The sequence below is a fragment of the Mus pahari genome, chromosome 9 (assembly GCF_900095145.1).
Source record: "Mus pahari chromosome 9, PAHARI_EIJ_v1.1, whole genome shotgun sequence".
Lineage (NCBI taxonomy): Eukaryota > Metazoa > Chordata > Mammalia > Rodentia > Muridae > Mus > Mus pahari.
In genome coordinates this window covers 15708599-15725396 of record NC_034598.1, presented here as the reverse complement: position 1 = coordinate 15725396, position 16798 = coordinate 15708599, and the positions used below count along the sequence as shown (strand labels likewise).

The 16798-nt window shown below is 38.8% G+C and overlaps 1 protein-coding gene across 4 annotated transcripts in view; it reads left to right on the top strand.

Annotated features, from left to right (window-relative positions):
• The first annotated feature begins 14489 nt into the window (after positions 1 to 14489).
• Positions 14490 to 16798, top strand: part of Grik2 (glutamate ionotropic receptor kainate type subunit 2) — a 740066-nt gene continuing 737757 nt past the window's right edge. For 3 of the 4 annotated variants that reach the window (XM_021204375.2, XM_021204374.2, XM_029542111.1), the window contains exon 1: positions 14490 to 14607. The gene's annotated coding sequence lies outside the window, so the exon portion shown is untranslated. Of the gene's footprint in view, positions 14608 to 15400; positions 15474 to 16798 lie in introns of those variants that run through there. The other variant, XM_029542109.1, reaches the window with a different exon arrangement.

Sequence of the window (16798 nt, the reverse complement as noted above, 5' to 3'; positions counted from 1 at the left end):
ATTTGAAATCTGGTATACCTCCAGTACATTTCTGTTGTCGTTCAAGATTGTTTAGACTATCCTGGGTCTTTTTTGATTCCATCTGAAATTTAAGGTTATTATCCCAATGTCTGTGAGGAATATATAACAGTCTTGATGTGGATTGTGTTGAATTTATAGATTACTTTTGGTAGGACAACCATTTTCACCACATTAATCATAGCACTCCACAAGCACGGAAGATCTTTCTAACTTTTGATATTGTTTTCCAATTCTTTTTCAGTGCCTTAAAGTTTTCATTTTACAATCCCTTCACATATGAAGTTAGATTTATATACAGATGAATGGATGAGACTGAAGATAGCCATTCTAAATCAGGTAAGCAGAGTCAGAAAGAAAAAGAAATTTTCTTGTTTCTCTTGTATGTGGAAGTTAGATTTGAATCTTTAGATATCTGTGTTTCACTTGAAATACTTGGAGAGATTAGGAAATTAGTTAGGTGCACCAGCAGTACTCCCATGGGAGGGGGGCTAGAACATGGTGGTGTATCTGTATTATACAACCTCCTCCCAAGTCTCAGAGATCATTGAAGAAGCCGGTTTAAAGATTGTAAGAGCCAGTGGTAGAGGGTGACCAGAAAGAAACAGCATTTTCAAGACTCAACAGGTCAGTTGTACAAGTAAGCTTACAGTGATTGTATTAGTATGCACAAAACCTGTGCAAGTTCAAGTAAAAGAATATCCTAGCATGAAAATGGTAGGGCAGCAATTGCGATGTGAGGAACTACTGGCAATTGATAGTTTCTGGAAAAGGAATAGTCAGCTTTATTTGAGAGGACAACCCTTGGAGATTAACCATGCTCCAGAGGATTAACCTCCCACCCAAGTATATTTTGACATCACTAATTAGATGTATTGGGAATTAAAGAGAGAGAGAGAGAGAGAGAGAGAGAGAGAGAGAGAGAGAGAGAGAGAATCAAAAAGGAGGACACGGGGTTGGAGAGATGGCTCAGCTGTAAAGAGCACTGACTGCTCTTCCAGAAGACCAGAGTTCATTTCCAAGTACCTACATGGTGGCCAACAACTGAATATAACTCCAAGTTCCAGAGGATATGAAGCCATTCTCTGGTTTCCACAGGCATTGTATACATGTGGTACATAGACAAACAGGTAAACCAAACACCCACTTACATAAAATAATAAATAAATAAATAAATAAATAAATAAATAAATAAATAAATAAATGAATAAATAAATACATAAATAAATAAATAAGTAAATAAATAAATAAATTTGATAAAGAATTTTAAGAAGGACATTCAGCTGCGTGAGTAGGAAAGTGGAGTTGGATATAGGATTTGAGGGAGAATATGTTCAAAATATGCTTTATGAATTTCTCAAAGAATTAATAAAATAACAAACGCATGTGGAGTTTTGGTCAGAATTTGTATATATTTTAAACATAAAATATGCAAGATATAGTGAAGAATATTCTGAGGATGAAAATCAACAGAAGAGAATTATGACTAACTAGGAATTTGAGTTTGAATAATGGAATAATGCTACTAATTTACTGCCACTTACAGATATGAAAGAGGCTTTCAAAGTTTTTTGGGATAGATTTAGGGCTCTGTTAATGACTTGGCCCTACTACACATTCTAAATCTTTCTGGAGTTGAGTTAATCTCACTTTACAATCTTCGTTCTGTTATTACCTTCTTCAAGACATCCTCTCTGGCCTGCAAAGGAGAATAAGTGCTTTTGAGTTAAGCAACAATCTATGGTATATAGATAAAAACTATGACACTAGACTAATTCCCTTAACAATAAAAGAAAAGATATGAAACTTGATAGTTCCAACATGTATGCATTAAGAAGACAAAGGAAGGACTCACAAAGAAAACTGAAAAAAGAAAGGTATAAAATATGGTATTGCAAACATTAACGTTAGAAGCTTTACTAGAAAATAGAGTTGTTCTGCATATAAGAATTGCTCTTGAGGACTGATGGTATGTCTTTGCAGATAAAGTGCTTGCTTCCAAATCTGGTGACTTGAGTTCAACCCCAAAGATATATTTTTCAAGAAGGTGAGGTAAGGAACTTAAAATAACACCATATCCCACTAAAGGAGTTTGGCTATGAAGATTATGAAAGATGGCTAAAATGAGTGCAAGACATGAAATGGGTTATCTCCTTTCTTAAATTTTGTTTTATGTTTTAAATTTCCATAAACCTTTGTTAATTTTCATTTTAAAATATCTTCCCCTTCCCTAATCTCTTTAAAATAGTCCAGCCTTCTTATCCACCCAAATTCCCGTTCTTTTACTCTGTTAAGCAAAACCAAACCAAAAAATGTGCCTGTGTACTTGTGCACGCGCGCACGCGCGCGCACACACACACACACACAAACACACTATAATTATGGAGTCTAATTTATATTAGCTAATTATTCCTTCTACCTGAAGACTGATGTGTTCGAGGTTGATATACCCAGTGCCACTGCATTGAAGAAAATTTATTTTCACTCTTCCAAGAGCCATCAGCTGCAAACAGCTTCCTGGCTTGGGCTGTTTTTACTCCTTCTTCTCCATGCTGGGGCTTGGCTTGAACTTCTGCAGATCTCGGACATGCTGTCATAATCTACTGTGAGTTCACATGTGCATCATTCCTGTAGTTTCTGGAACACACTGAATGAATTCTGAACACACACACTGTTTCCTTGGACTCATCCTTCCCCTCCAGCTCTCACAGTCTTTCTGCTTCCTCTTCAGCAAATGTCCCTGAGTGTTGAGGGGGAGAGTGTGTTAAACACAAACCATTTACGGCTAAGTGCTCTGAAGTCATTCACTCTCTTCACATAATCCAGTATGGATCTCTGCTAATTACCATGTACTTTAAGAAGAAGTTTTTTTCTGATGAGGGTTGAGTGATGCAATGATTTATGGGTACAGCAATATGTACAACTAGGAGTTGTCTTATTGCTATTTTAATTTAATATAATAATAGAAGTTGGTTTTCTTCTAAGGCCCATGATCTATCTAGTCTCATATTCTTGTCCCCATTAACAGTGTCATACCTGTGTTCTATATCATAAAATGTGCCTTAAATCTAACCAAAAAACTGGTTGGTTACTCCCCTAACATTTGTACCACAATTGCATCAGTTGCTATGTCCTGCAAGCATGTTGATAAATAGCTCTTATGGTTCACAGCTGAGTGAGAATGATGATTACTTTTTCTCTCCAGGAGTATGTAATGTATCTTTCGGCACCGTAAACATTAGTCAGTGGGTGTAAAGCTTCCAGTTCAGTGTCAGCTTAATTTCTTGATGATCTATAATGTTAGTATGTAGTGTAATATCTTACAATCAAGTTGTGGAGGGTAACTCAGAGTTTTTGTAATATCTTTTAATGTTCGAGGGAGCCCATACCTCAAAGAGATGTAACCCATTCTTGATCCTTAGAGCTTTATTTGAGAGCATGTCTGTTTGGGATAATAGAACATAGTAATCTAAAGGCATAATGGAGGACATTAGAACAGGTAGAATAAATGGTACTGGGCACAAAAGAACTTCTGAAAATCCATATGGAAGCCTACTGCTGTAGAAGCTTCCTAATATATAAATGGAGTTTAAATGGAGTTATCATATAATGATGAATTATTCCCCTTCTTCTTCCTTTGAAAAAAAGGAGATAGACCAAATGACTTGGTTGAGATATAGGATAATATGAATCCAGGTCACCATTAAAATGATCTGTGTGTATATGTGTCTGTGTGTGTGTGTGTGTGTGTGTGTGTGTGTACATGCATATACATGTGCATGTGGTTGTTTATAGGAAAGCTAGAAGAAAATATTCTGCACAGTGCTCTACTATTTAAGAACTTATTCTTAAGAGACATGATCTCTCAGTGACCCGGGATGTAAGCTGGTGGACAGAAAACATTAGTGAACTACCTATGTCCATTCCTCATAGTACTAGAGTTATAGGAGACCTAACTCTCACCCAGATTTTTATGTGGCTTATGGGAAGTTAATCTAAGATCCACAAGCTTGCATTGCAATCACTTACTTATCATCTTATCCAGCCCTGCAGGATGACTTTAATAGAGAAAGCCTTTGGAACCTTAAGTATGCATCGTATGCAAAGGTGTTGCAAGGGAATGTGCTTACTTATGGCAGATTAAAGAATTCCATTAGATGTCCCATTTAGTCTCAATTATAAAGGGGGCATATTATACATGGAGGTGAGGTTTTGTGGGGGAAGAAAAGAAAGGTGATTTACATGCCCAAATGTCAAAAATGAACCAAGTCAAAACAGTTTGAGTGCACAGTTATTAGTGTTAACTTTTGTTAATATCTATATATGTTTCCGAAGGCTGCCAAAGCAGAGTATTACTATGTGGGTGGGGTGTTTGAAAACAGAATATATTTATTTTATTGCAGTTCTAGAGTCCAGAAGCCAGAAATTTAAACTGTTAGGGAGCTAGTACCCTAAGAAAACTGTTATACAAACATAGAAGTCTGGCCATATTTTTCCTAGATTCTGATGTTTGCTGGCAGTTGGGGGGGTGGGTATTAAGATAGAGATTCTCTGTGTAGTTTTGGCTTTCCTGGAACTTTCTTAGTAGACTAGGCTGCCCTGAAGCATAGAGGTTTGCTGCCTACCTCCTGGGATTAAGTGTGTGTGTGTGTGTGTGTGTGTGTGTGTGTGTGTGTGTGTGACCACACTCAGTGCTGCTAGCAACTTTTTAATGTTAATATTTAACATTCTTTCTATGTATGACTGTACCTAAATTTCTGATTATATTGCTCTATTCATGTAGGTTGTAGGATTCATCATAATCCAGTATGGAACTGTTCTTCTTTGATAATACTAAAATGATCATCTTTTCAAACAATTTCTCATTCATATTCACAGGTGCCGGATAGATTTGATCTAAAACACTGTACTCCAGTTGTTTCATTCTCTCCAAAATGGTCAGTTGTTTGGTTAAAAATAGTTGTAAGAGGTTGGCTTTAATTGGTGTAATACTCATTATATTAAACAGCATTATGACCTTTTTCTGTTTATATTAATTTTAGTCATTTAATGACTAAATTAAAAGTTTAGTGATTTCTTTAGTATACACAACTCATTTGATTTTTTTTTTTTTGAAGAAGTTACTTTGGAGCCTAGAAAGATGTCATACAGGTTAAGAGAACTGGCTGCTCTTCCAGAGGTCCTAAGTTCAATTCCCAGTAACCACATGGATGCTCACAACCATTAATAACAGGATCTGGTACCCTCTTCTGTCATGTAGGCACACATGTCAATAGAACACTCATGCATAAGAATTCATAGATGAATCAATCTTTTAAACAAAGTTACTTTAAGTTCAGTTGAAGGCTTTTTATTTCTGGTTGTTTTAAATGAGGACCCCAAACAAAAAGTTCTATATTTTACATGGTTTGGCTTTTTGTGCACAGCATGAAACCAAGAGCTTTCCTGAATGGGAGGCAAGTACTCTATTGATTTATAACAACAGCCTTTGTGGCTTAGGTCTGGATTTTATCATTAAAACAATGGAGAAAGTAAGGAGGTCTGAAGATTCACTTCATTTCAAAGGAGACCACAATATAATATCAGTTCTGAAAATAAACTCTTAACATTTTTTTTTTTTTTTATCTTCAGGAATCTTACAGAATTCCAAACAAATTTCTGGTCCTGACTGTGTAATTGAGAAGACAGAAACACAAAAGATTCTGACTCATTTACAAAAGCAATGCATTTGAATAGAGACTCAATTGGCAGGCCCCTCAGTCCTATGCTATTCTTGCACTGCTATGAAATTGATCTGAGACTTCCTCTAACTTACAAAATGTGGAATATATATATATATATGTGTGTGTGTGTGTGTGTGTGTGTGTAATAAGTAAAGTGTTTTATAACTGCTAGTTTCTACCCACCTACAAGTCATCATAAACCTTGATGTATTTGGGCCTCCATTCCTAATTCCTTTGCCGTGTCACCACAAAATGAATGCATGTAAGTATAAAATGTAATGTTTTGTTTCAAGTGAATGAATGTTGAAATAGAATAATTAAACTTCTTATTTAACCATGAAAATAACAATGTCTATTATATAGACATTTTTATTTCAATATGCAGATCATTTTCCTCTGCTTTAATTATATGTAAATATTGGGGAGCAGGGATGGGATAGAGGGATGGGAAAGGGGATAACATTTGAAATGTAAATAAATAAAATAATCCAATAAAATAAAAAAGAAGAAAAAAAAAGAAGAAAAACATCAAAAATGAATTCATTAAAAAAAAAGAAAGAAAGAAGGAAGGAAAGACTAAAGCAGTAAAAGTACAGCTTTGTCAGTTGAGAAGAGCACAGGGACAATGTGTTTAAACATTTCTAGTTTGCAAACAAGCCCTGGTTGGGTAGCTCTGTTCATGAAGTGAAAATGCAGTCAACAAGCTTTTAGTCCCCACAGTCCACACAAAAGGGTAAATCTGTTTTTGAGTTTTACATGATCAACTACATAAACTATTGATGCAGGTAAGTGATGCTCTGCTGTTGCCATCTCCTTTTGCTCAGGTTTAGTATATGTTTACAGAGGGATGCTGACCGACAGTGGCTTGAAATGGATAGGTATGAAAAGTTTGTTAGGACAACAGATTGCAAAATAAAAGCTTATTTTCTCACTCAAATTTCCTATTATCATACAGAGTATGCACCTACATTTTTATTCCACCCTCTTCTCTGTTTGTTTCCCTTTCATTTGAAACTCATTCCCTCATCCATTAATTTACAGAATTAAGAACCGTAACTGGATTCAATTACCTCTGTTGTGTACTTTCCAGCAGTGTATTCCTGTGCCAAGCCATGGCTGCCCTGATTCTTCAACAGGAAGAAAATGTAGGATGTAGATGGCCATTAGAGTGGCCATCTTCTAACGAAAATCAGCCCTTAAAGCTGAGCTTACCTGCAATAAGAGATTTGAAACTGTCTGATTCGAGTGGCTATTTTTAAGTCATAGGAAGAAAATCAATTAGCACTCTTGTCATTTAGCTTCTAAAGTCCATCACAGCGGCTTCCTGAAGCAAAGGTAACCTCTTCAGAAAGGGCCCATTGCAGAGCATTTCATTTTTATTCCTGCACTGAAACAATTTGCTTTATTGTGAAGTCTGTAAATCACTGAGAAAGTGGATGTTAAGTGGTCCCATAATTACAACGAAAAGCTAACTGTGCAAAGGGTAGTTGTGGTTGGCTTTCACTTCATCCTGTGCACGGATATCAAAGTAGCATGTAGAATCCCTTAAATATGCTCAAATAAAAAAAATATAAAAATATATTAAGTATTCTGAAGCAGTTTTCTTTTCTTGAATCCTGTGACATAAGCTAGTGAATTCTGTACTATTACTAAAACAATCTATCAATGCAATATTATTAGAAACTATCTCCACGTTCTGTTTTGTCTTTACTGGAGTGTGAAGTAGTAAAAAATTACTGATACCTAAAAGAGCACTACTGTGATGGTTAAAGAGATACTACCAAAGGTAGGTTCATAGTGAGTTCCCACCAAAAACATACTATTAACAAAGTCTGTCTTTTAGGTTTTGTTGGAAAACAAAGCAAAACAACAACAACAACAACAACAACAACAACAACAACAAGAAAACAGTCTCTTAGACATTCAGGTCATAATCTGGAGATTTCCATGGATTTCACAAAGTCAAGGAGGAAAACCTCCATTTGCTTTTAATCCAAAGTCCTTGCCTCTTTGTTATTTGTTTGTTTGTTTGCTTGTTTTGCTCCAGACTTGACTCAGATTATAGTAGACGAAGCAGTTTTGTTCAACCTAAACTGCTTCAAATTCTCGTGTGGCCTTCATAGTCCTAGCTGTTCTGAAGAGAACTATCCCTCACATCCTAGAAACATCTGATCCCTTTGTTAGAACTGACAGGAATCTGGAAGAGATACCCCTTTCTTCCAACCTCCCCCACTCCATGTACCAAGTCTTAACTCCTAGCTGTCTCTTCATAAGCAGTGTTCTGATAGGAAAGTTATATAACTTTGTTTTTAACTTTCTTATCTTTAAGATAAAAATTTTATGTGACAGTACCATTTAAAGAATTGCATGCAGCATTTTGTGTGAAAATATGCATAAAGTAGAGAACATTTTAGATAAATAATACTTTTCCAAGAATTTTTCTGCCAGAATGTGGAAGAGAGCCAGGGTGAATGAGGAAGCAATCCCAGGGATTTGTATCTAGAGGATGTTGGGAAATGTATACTTCTAACATGTGTGACAGCCTACCCTACTTGAGTGAGAGGTTCTGTCTACTTTTCTATATTCTTTACAATGTTGAAAGCCTCTTTCCTTTTTTTTTTCTTTTTTGTTTGTCATAGAATGGGGAATCTAGTGTAACAACGTTTCCTATTGTAGGATACCTCTCTAACAGATAGCACTCCTGTATGTTCTGCCAAAGCGCAGCTGGTTTTCCTTGCTGCTTTCTGTAGAATGTAGACCAGGAAGTGTCAGAATCTAGTAACAAAATTTACCATGTGCCTTCAGAAATATCTTCCAAAATATATTGCTCAGATTTTTCTATACACTGTCTTTATTTCTGTGTTACAATAAGGTACTTGGTAAAAATATGCTAAAAGACTAAATAAATTATACTAGCAGTTGAAATAGGACATAGTAGTTTGTGAGTCAGTGAAAGTAGAACCAATAATAATGAGATGGATGAGGAGAGACAGTGCAAAGAATTAAAAACCTCAGACTCTAGCTATTACACTTACAGAAAGCATGATTGAGTTGTTGGAACACTCAAATACTTGCAAGTCATAAAAATAGAGTGGTCCTGAGTGCTGGCCAAGAATCCAGCTAGATTTCATTATCCTTTCAGACTTCCATGCTTCCAGATAAAAATGCCACACTTCATTCTTGTTAAAGATCTAATATTTTCTTCCCTTAAGACTTTCAGTTTGTTTTATATTCTTACTATATGAAGAAAACACACACACACACACACACACACACACACACACACACACACGCACGCACGCACGCACGCACACACACGCACGCACGCACACACACCAAGAATACCTCATATTATCTTCCTGCTCTTATTTTATTTTTCACGTTCTCTTCCTGTGAAGTTCAGGACTGGATTAATGATGTGGGAAAAATGAAGTAACATCTCTGTGAGAAGGATGATAATACCACCCTGAGGAGAACAGGAGCAGGTAATGGAAGGGGTAATTTGTAATGGTATTACTGGAAAGAGAGGAGGGAGGGCCTGCTGCCATGGAGATGCAAAGCGAGTGAATAAATAAATTAATGAAAAAAAAAAGAATAGAGATAATAGAACATGGGTTAAGGTGGTCTTGGTGTAAAGTCATCCACTGTGGGATTTTAGTGTTCACACAGGAAAAGAGACCTCTCAACACCGCACATAGAAACAGTTGACATTTGATTGACACATGCTACCTATCTTCTAATCATTTGGATAAACTGACCCTTCTCCTTTGTTTGGATTAGTGTTCCCTCTTTCTTAATACTCAAAGGTCACCACAGCTTGTCACTCTTGTTAGGATACTAACATGCTGTGTCAGCAATTTTTTTTTTTCCAGATGTAAGCTCCCTTGATCTCACTTGTCCTCCTGATGTACTGTCATTAATCCTCTCTTGTTGAAAGCAAAACCCCTTGAACGTAATAGTTTTATCCTCCTCAGTTCTTCTCCTATCTTTCTTAAACTTTATTTCCGACATGTTTTAATCCATACCTGCCATACTCTAAGTCTGTTCCTAACCAGGATCCCAGTAACACCACACTAGTATATCACAGGGTCGGTTCTTGGTATTTAGTCTCAGTAACATTTAGCTCAACTGAGCAATGATTTCTTCGTGTGGCTACACCAGGACATTGACTAGCTTGCTATAGTGGATGCTGTTTTGTACACTTTCTTCTTGTTTCTTCAATGCATGTGTTTCAAAATATTTTGTTCTTTCTTATTCTTAAAATGCTTCAGTTTCTTGTCTATAGTTATCTTCTCTATTATGCCATCTCTTTGATATTATTGATACACACATAGACACACACACACACACACACACACACACACACACACACACACACCAGTTCACAGTATAGATCTGAACAACCAGTTCATAGTATAGATCTCCCCTTCTTAGTATATCTTTGTTAAAAGCCAGTCAAAAGTATATCCACATCTTCACTCATTATTCAGCAGATTCCTGCCAAACCTGTTTATGTTCTCATTATTTAAATAAATGATAACAATGTTTAGATTAAAAATTATAGTCATTCTTTATTTGACCTATCTGCGGATTTTTCTAGCTTTACTTAAAAATAAACCTAACATAGTCACCATATTAATTTTCTTGCCATTATCTTAGTTTTATCCATGATAGGTCTCGGCTGGTTGTTAGAGTGGTGTCCCCCTGGTTTGCTTGCTTTCCTTCTACCCTGAACTTTATTATGACTCTCCTGCCTTAGTAAAACTTTAAAGATATTTCATTTCATCTCATGTATCAGATTGTACCTCTCCTTCATGTTGCCACCAGAGAAAAATCACAGACGACCCAGGACATGACCTGCTTCTGGATTTCCCAGCAGTTTCTGCCTAATCTTTGACTTCTTTGTTCTTCATTAAAAGTTTTATACCAGGTTTGATCTCCAGCTCTTTATTGTATTCATTTATTTTTCCATCTAGAACCCCTTTCCTCCAGCTATACACATTTACCAATCTTCAGGTATCTACTGTAATGTCAACCAACCAGAAAGACAAAGCCTATATTTCACAAGATAATGTATTCATCACCCTTGTCTCCCTACCCTATCAGGCCCTATTTTCTTTACTATTTCCTACTTTTTTTTTTCTGCAATTCTCCTTAGTATCTGACATTAGCATTCTTTTTTTGTCTCTTTTGCTATCCAGCTCAAATTGTTATTGAGGACCATATTTTAAAAATTCTTCACGGTATCTGTTTTTAGAACATTAGAAAAGTGTATAGTAAATAGTATGTAATGAACTAATATATCCAACAGCATTCAGAAATAAATTAAAGTCCAATCTATTCAGGAAATATTTAACTAAGCCTTTGTAAGTCATTAATAGCTACATGTAATTTGTGTACACACACACACACACACACACACACACACACACATACTTCAAGGTAGTAGAATTAGGTAGAAATCAGAATAGCTAGTTTCTAGTCTTGGAAGTGTCATTAACCAACTCTGGTTCTAAACACATTTTGTTGTTGTTGTTGTTTAAATTTTCTCACTTGTCAAGGGATATTATTTGACTAGACCAGCAATTCTTAATCTGGGGTCTACTGATATCCTATGGGCTTCAAAAAGTGTATATATCTTATGTATTGTATGCAAAAATTTGATACCATATGAAAATGTATTTATATGCAGAGTCGTTTAAAAGATCTGTGAAACAAAAACTACTCTTGAAGGAGCTTTTGGTTTGGGGGGCTGGTACAAAAGATCAAACCCACTGTCTTGTGAGTTCTGGGTAAGCAATTTCTGGTTGGCGTATACCCCGTCCCATTGAGGTTTCTTTTAATCCTAGTTTCACATATGTCTGAAACTTAAACTCAGGGATGGAAGATGCTGCAGTGTGGCTGTGCACAGCTAGAAGACAGTCTTGTTTTTTGCCACAGTCTGAGCAAGTCACCCTTATTCCTGTCAGTTTGGATTTACTACTTGTAAAATGATAGCACTGAGTCAGACAATTCAACGTAGCATTTGCTGTTTCTGCACCCAAGTCAACAGAGACAGGTTCAAACAAAACAAAGCAGAAAACTACAAATCCCAACAATGTGTTGGACAGTTCAAGGTGGTCCCAGTTGCCTCAGGAGCTATTAAGGTCCCAAGAGTCCAGCACCTTGAATAGTTGAGAAGGGGTAAGGGAGCATCCAGTAGAAGACTCAGGGGTGGGGTGACTTTTTCAAATATAGAACATGCCCTCAGGGTGACTGAGGGTGTAGATACTTATGGTTTCCTCGGGAGGACTCTAAATCTTCAGATGTATAACTCATAGATCTTTAAATAAATTATAAGGAATATCTCTGTAGCAGTAGAGAGGGCTTGGAAGGGTTAAATAAAAACACATGCGATGATGCTCATTTGCCAGTCTCCATGTTGACTGCATACTTTGGATTTGTATTTGGACTCCTCTCTCAGCTCTTTTCCCCTTTCCCCTTTTCCTTGCTAGGCCCTCTTTTAGTTGTATAGTTCTTTATAAGTGTGTGAAGTTTGTCTTGGAAAAGAAAAATCCATAACTAGATCCTAAGAACAAACATCCACTAAAAGAGATTTCCCTCAAGCCTTCCCTCCCCAGATACAGTGTGGGCCAGAGTCCAGCAGTGGGGGAAGGTTGATCCCAGCATCTTCAGGCCAGCCTGCATGTCAAACACTTAAAGCATTAATAAGACCTTCCCTGCACCACACTCTCAGAATCACCATAAAGCAGCTGGATGCCTTCACCTAGGCATTTCCATTGCATCTACTGGCAGGTGTTTTGTCTCTCTCGCTGAAAGGGGGTGTGTGGATATTAAGATGACATGGAGAGTGTCCTTGGCTAGTAGACAAGTTGTCTTCATTACTCTCATCAGGCAATAAGGCTGAATGGAGCAATTTTTCCTGAGCCTGGCCCGAACTGCGCTGTTCTTGGAGGGCCTATTAGGCTGCAGGTCACAGCAGCTGGAGCCCAGGCGCCTGGAGCTGGTCACGCGTCTGTGCTGTCCCGTCCAGGATGCACAATACAGTCATTGACTATTTATTCTCTTCGTACAACAAGGCCGCTGTTGCCTTAATTACAGGAACCTTCAAGCCATTCCTGGGATCTATAAACCACAAACGGACACTCCATGCCACTAACTCATCTCTTCTTAACTTAAGCCCATGTCTCCCAGAGGCAGCTAAGCACAGTAAGTGTGTGGTGTATGTGTGATACGCTGTAGAGAGCCTAGGATGGTGAACAAAGTAGTAAAAAAAAGTGAGGATTTGACTAGGACTGAGTCAGATGTTAGCCCAGAATGTGTGGCAAAACCGAGACAGGTTCAGGAAGGTTTTTACTCTTTTGGGATAACAATGGCTGCAGGTAAAACAAAACAAACAAATAAACAAACAAAATACAGCAAAAGAACAAACGCTTTTCTGCAGCCTGTTGGTCTGCTGTAGGGTGAACCGGAGCCTCTGTTTCCAGACCTTCAGAATTAGACTGGAGTGCTCCTGGGACTGCAGTTGCCTCTGGGCTCGGCTGAGCTTCGGAATTCCACCTGGCCTGCTTCCTATTACAATCCCTTTGAAATTTGTCTCCTGGGCTGGTGTGCTGAGCCTGTTCAAGCTTGGCCTCTCTTAAACCTCCTCGAGAATAGTAGCTCACCAATGTACTCTGGGGGGAACTGCTAAGTCTCCACTCTAGTTAATATTGCAGGGCTAAGGATAAAGTAGCAAAGGTATTGAATACATGTTGACTTTTCTGACCCAGAGGAGAGCAAATCCGGGATTGTTTGCAGAAGCTAATCGCTCCTCCAGAGAAGCCTGTGGAGTCTGGTGTGCTCTCTGCCTCCTGTCCCCACCCCTGACTCCAGGAAGCAACCCTTGGGAAGACCCTAGGACTTAGGCACCCTCCTCCTCCCACTTCCTCTTAAAAACATCTTTCAATATCTCATATTTAAGTACTTCTATATGCTCATTTCCCAACCATGACAGGTAGGTTCTGTGCTTGCCAGGCCTCAAATTCCCTCAGAGTTCAGGGACCTAGCTTGAAGAACAGAATCAGATATTAAGGGGCTAGACCTGTGCTGAGATGGCCTGCCAGCTTCTTGATGTTGAAAGTTCATTTCTTTTGCTAATGGAGACCAGGAGAGACAATAACCCATCTAGCTTCAGAAGCAGGATAGAAGTAAAGATGCAGAAACCAAGATGGTCCTCACCATTCTGAATTGGAAATGCAGTAGTGGAACCAAAAGGGTCACTTTGGAGACAACCAGCTGCTCCCCAGATGCTGGCAACAGAGAAGTCTCGTTACCATGGTTTCGGAGCAGCAGAAAAAGCAGCCACCCAGAAGCAGAGACTAAGAGTCCTTATACCTAGTGTAGCTTCTCAGAGAAGGCAAAATCCTTGTCCCTTTTGCCTTACCCACTATCGTTCACAGCATCTCTGTCCCTGTTCCCCTGTGCCTGGATGTGGATGTGCTTGCTGGCAGGAGATGAAATCAGGGCCGAGGATTCTGGAAGCACTAGGTGGTCAGCAACGGGAATTCTCTCCCTGGAGTTCTTGAAATAAAGAGTGTGTGGTGCTCTTGGGTGGGCCTGGGTGCCCTGGAGCTAGTAACAGCAGCGGGGAAAGAAGCGCGGCGCCTTTAAAGCAAGAGGCGAGGAACCCCCGCCAGGAGGCGTGTCCGTCTCCAGCGCCACCGCTGCGGTTCCGCGGTCTCGGTCTCCACCGCCGTCACTTGCGCTCTCGCTGGCGGCTGCGCGGCCAAGGCTGGGAGCCGGGGACTTCCCGCTGAACCGCCTCCTGCGGCGGCTCTGAGAGGACTACCCCAGTCCCTACTCTCCTTCTTCACCCTAGCCGCAGGTAAGCACTCGCCAGCGGTGGACTCTCCCTGGAATTCAATCCCAGGGCGTTCGCTGTGGGTCCCGAGGCACTGCGGACCCGCGAGGAGCGCTGGCCGCGGACAGGAAAGGAAGAGGCGAACCTTTGCCAGGCTGAGTCGGTGCGCTCCAGGCACCTGCTGGATGCAGCCGCTTGGAGGGCTTTGTCTCACTTGCTGCAGCCCGTGCCCGCAAGGATGCAAGTGGCTCATTTGGCTCCTGGCGCGCTGGTGTTCTCCACGTAAAATATTTGAATAAGTGGATCTGTCAGATGTGTCCTCAGCTACCGGGACTCAACGCTCAAGGCGAAGAGACGCAGGAAAGCTGTGTATCTTTGTGCCATAACAACTCCTCATCCCTCTTTCGTCCACCAGTCCCACTATCTCCCTGATTCATAACTCTGGGCTGAGAAAGTTGAGATTATTTTAACTGAGGACAGTATTAAAAGCTTCTGGAAGAAAAAAAACTCTCAGGGCATCCCACAGGGGTAAGGACTTACTGTATCACTGAGGTGGATCATAAAGATTCAGAACTTTTAACCAACCACATTTCCACATATTTTTATCTTCAGGGGTATAGGAAGGGTGTGTGTATGTGTGTGTGTGTGTGTGTGTGTGTGTGTGTGTGTGTGTAGCAGTTGTAGCAGAGAGAGAGAGGAGAGAGAGGAGAGAGAGAGAGAGAGAGAGAGAGAGAGAGAGAGAGAGAGAGAGAGAGAGAGAATATGAATCAAACAGGACTGGGACTAGTGCTTCTAAGATGATTTTGGATTTGGGGTTGGAGGATATTAGAAACTACCCTCTGGTGAGGAAACGAACAGATTACCGTTTATCATTTCTTCATCTTCATACTGTAAGTATCTCTCATCAAAATTACCTTATGGATTGATTTTTTTTTTCATCTCACAAAAATATGACTAATTCATTTAAATAACTCTGCAATTTAGTTGCTGGAAGATGTGCAATTGCATTTTAATTTGGTCTTGTTTTACTTCCTTACTTTATAACTTTACAGACTAAGCTCCTGCAATAATCAAGTGAGCTTATGAACTCCCAATGTCCTTAGAAACTTAGGAGTTAAAGAATTGAAATGCACAGGGGAAGAAAAGACAGAAAATGACTAAATATTAAAACACCTATGTGTTTGTTTTTTTTTATTTAAATCCACTGAAGATCACACATGCTGAATTTTTTAAAAGGAGCTTTACACAAATCTCTTTGGTTCAATTTCTTAATTAAGATACATTTTCAGCATCTAAATAGTAATTAAAATTAAAAATATTATTAGCCACCAACATAGTAGAATGTTAATAGAACAGTTGGTAATGTGTTTAGAATCCCAAGGAATAACAGAAATCATAGATGCGTATGCAACAGTGTGGTTTCAACTGATCTCTGTCTTGGACTTCATTCTGTTTCCCCTTTAATATCATGATCGAGTAGGCTGGTTTTTTTAGCTAAGCTTCAACACAATAGTTCACTTGCATGGAATAACACCTTAGGTGTTACTATATAGTGAGGATTCTCAAATGTCCCATAACAGCAGGGCAACAGTGAGAGGATGAGCAGAAGCCTCTCACTTGTATGAGAAAATCTCAATGCACTGCATATTTGCTGTGGAAGAACCTTTAAGATGGTTTTAAAATTCAGATTATTCTAGAATACACATTTGCTATCTCTAGCCAAAGTATAGAAATTGTCTTTTAAATGTTCTACTATAAGGATTATTACACATTTGTTCATGCCCCAGCAGGTGGCAGCTAACTAGAATAAGATTCATTTTCACCCGGAGACTAGGAAACTAAAATTGCTTCTAAAGTAATAGTGCCCAAGAAGAAGAGGTCATTAGTGTCAGGTAATACAGAAGTGCAGTGAAAGATGGAGCTAATGTCTTTCGTTCTCACTGTTGATGTTGTTGTAGGAACAAGCTTTGCATGGACACAATATACATTTCCGTCCTTTATTTTTCACTGTAGGCTTGATAGTTCTTTGTATTAGCCTTTTCTGATATTTTAAGGCTTTCTTCTAGACATAGCTTTTCTCTGTGTGAGCACACATGTATGTGCTTGCTGTTTTTCATCTCTGCTTTGACCTTGGGACCCTCCGAGCTTTAGCTCTTAGCAATAAGGATTGCCATGTGGTTGAAATAACTGCAAAGCAATTGAAGGTATAGGACAA